Source organism: Schistocerca americana, chromosome X (genome assembly GCF_021461395.2).
Source record: "Schistocerca americana isolate TAMUIC-IGC-003095 chromosome X, iqSchAmer2.1, whole genome shotgun sequence".
NCBI classification, from domain to species: Eukaryota; Metazoa; Arthropoda; class Insecta; order Orthoptera; family Acrididae; genus Schistocerca; species Schistocerca americana.
In genome coordinates, this window is record NC_060130.1 from 914,441,700 (window position 1) to 914,444,669 (window position 2,970).

At 44.0% G+C, this 2,970-nt stretch overlaps 1 pseudogene; it reads left to right on the forward strand.

Moving 5' to 3' along the window:
* Positions 1-247: 247 nt before the first annotated feature.
* LOC124557562 lies at positions 248-365 on the forward strand (annotated as a pseudogene).
* Positions 366-2,970: the final 2,605 nt, after the last annotated feature.

Here is a 2,970-nt window from a genome sequence, read left to right on the forward strand (position 1 = left end):
TCGTGTCTGTCTTGCCTACAATAATGCGTTCACTGTGCTGTTCGCAATAGCTTACCTGCGTTCCTATTTTTTATTCATTATTAAACCTACTCCTGCGTTACCCCTGTTTGATTCTGTATTTATAACCCTGAATACACCTGACCAGGAGTCTTGTTCGTCCTGCCACCGAATTTCACTAATTCCCACTATCCCTAAATTTAACCTATCCATTTCCATTTTTAAATTTTCTAACCTACCTGCCCGATTAGGCAACGGCCTTGCCGCAGTGGATACACCGGTTCCCGTGAGATCACCGAAGTTAAGCGCTGTCGGGCGTGGTCGGCACTTGGATGGGTGACCATCCAGGCCGCCATGCGCTCTTGCCATTTTTCGGGGTGCACTCAGCCTCGTGATGTCAATTGAGCAGCTACTCGACCGAACGGTAGCGGCTTCTGTCAACAAAGCCATCATAACGACCGGGAGAGCGGTGTGCTGACCGCACGCCCCTCCTATCCGCAACATCCTGTGCGAATGACACGGCGGTCGGATGGTCCCGGTAGGCCACTCGTGGCCTGACGACTGAGTACCTGCCCGATTAAGGGATCTGACATTCCACTCTCCGATCCGTAGAACGCCAGTTTTGTTTCTCCTGATAACGACGTCCTCCTGAGTGGTCCCCTCCCGGAGATCCGAATGGGGGGACTATTTTACCTCCGTAATATTTTACCCAAGAGGACCCCATCACCATTTAACCATACAGTAAAACTGTAGGCCCTCGGGAAAAATTACGACTGTAGTTCTCCTTGCTTTCAGCCGTTCGCAGTACCAGCACAGCAAGGCCGTTTTGGCTCTGAGCACTATGGGACTCAACTGCTGAGGTCATTAGTCCCCTAGAACTTAGAACTAGTTAAACCTAACTAACCTAAGGACATCACAAACATCCATGCCCGAGGCAGGATTCGAACCTGCGACCGTAGCGGTCTTGCGGTTCCAGACTGCAGCGCCTTTAACCGCACGGCCACTTCGGCAAGGCCGTTTTGGTTTATGTTACAGGGCCAGATCAGTCAATCATCCAGACTGTTGCCCCTGCAACTAATGAAAAGGCTGCTTCCACTCTTCAGGATCCACACGTTCGTCTGGCCTCTCAACCGTCACCCCTGCGTTGTGTTTGCACCCACGGTATAGCTATCTGTATCGCTGAGGCCCGCAAGCCTCCCCACTAACGGCAAGGTCCATCGTTGTTGGGGGGGGGGGGGAGTGTACTTGTTATTCAACCTTAACTACAGGGTGTGTTTCTGAATATAACAATTTCCACCAAAACGATGTGTCAGGATCAACAAACACTGTAAATTTTAGTAAGTAATGGCGGCGCTCACTTTCCCTAGACCAAGCGGGGGCAACTTGCTTACCTTTTGTCTTGTAAAGATGTCTTGTAGCCGTCGTTCCGATTGGTTTCTTCTCCCCTGGTGCAGGCTTCAGTGTGTATGCTATAGACAGTGCCTAACGAAGAGTCAAATGGGAAAGTATTAAGTGCTATTAAAAACGACATTGAGGAATGTTGGGATGCCAACTGATTTTATTTCTATTTATAGAAACATAAAGTCAAGAAAATTATCCTGAGAGCCAGCCTACTATCAGTATTCATTGCAGGGTTTCCATATGCTAAGTATTTCTAGAGCACCCCAAAATGTAACAAACTAAATGACCCACACGGTTTTAATACAAGATCGGACAAGTACGTCATCGGAGGCAGCTTTAATGAATTATTCCATCTTAACGTGAGATCACATTTTACGCAAGGATTCACCTATTTATTCCTCCTAAAACGACCACAGGCTATCTCAGCAGTTTGACACCTGCCTACTCAGGGCTCGCCTGTGATAGTCCGTAGTTTTCACCAATGGCTTCCAATATTAACTGACATTTGTATTTTGTTTTTAATGTGTAGATTGAAAGTTATTGAAATTACAATTAGCAATCTCTCAGCGCAAGTAACGTCAGAAGCACGGTTGTAGATGTATATTAACATTTAAACCAGTAAATGTAAATAATGATAGCTACGCTTCTTCATGCCAAGTCTTGCAGGTGAATCCCTGTTATCTGTATAGGTTGCAGCATGATACGCTCTCACACATCCCACCATTCTCACTCTCTGCGACCTTCTGTCGTGTGTCGTGTACGATTCTCGTTGCCTTACTACGACGTGAATCTTCCTATACCGTATGTTAACGCAAAAATAAAATGTAATGAAATGTAGATGGAGATATGGCATAAACACCACAAGGGCATTTGGTGAAATAAAAATGAATCTTACGTGCCCATCTGAGGTAAGGAAGGTCATCATGACTCTAAGAAGTGAAAGCTCATTTGGGCAGGGTAATACCTCAAATAAGACACTATAAAGTTGGGGTTCTGTAATATACAATATTCTTAGTCACTTACGTAACGCATCATTAACTCAGGGTGTTTTCCCAGAAAGATTGAAATATGTAATTTTTCAGCCCCTTTATAAAAAGGGTGACTCCATAGAAGTCAATAACTCCCTCCCAGTGTCACTCCTTACATCATTTATCAAAATATTTGAGGAGGTAATGTACTCCATTGTTTAGTAATAGGATATTTAGCCAGTCACAGTTTAGATTTGAAAAAGGCCACCCTACCGAGTCAGCTATTTTTATATTTACTGAGAACATAATAAAAACTTTAAACGATAAAGAATCACCACTTTAGACGTTCTGTGATTTATCGAACGCATCTGACTGTGTCAGTCATAATATTCTATTAGAGAAGATAAGTTTTTATGGAATATGTGTTTCAACACACACCTGGTTCAGTTCTTACTTAAGAAACAGGATGCAAAAAGTTATCCTTGGCTATTCAAGTAATAATACGAATAGGGACTCCACTTCGTCTGCATGTGCAGAAATTAAAGTGAAGTCCCACAGGGTTCCATCATTGTCCCCTGTGCTTAATTTTTGTTAATGATCAACC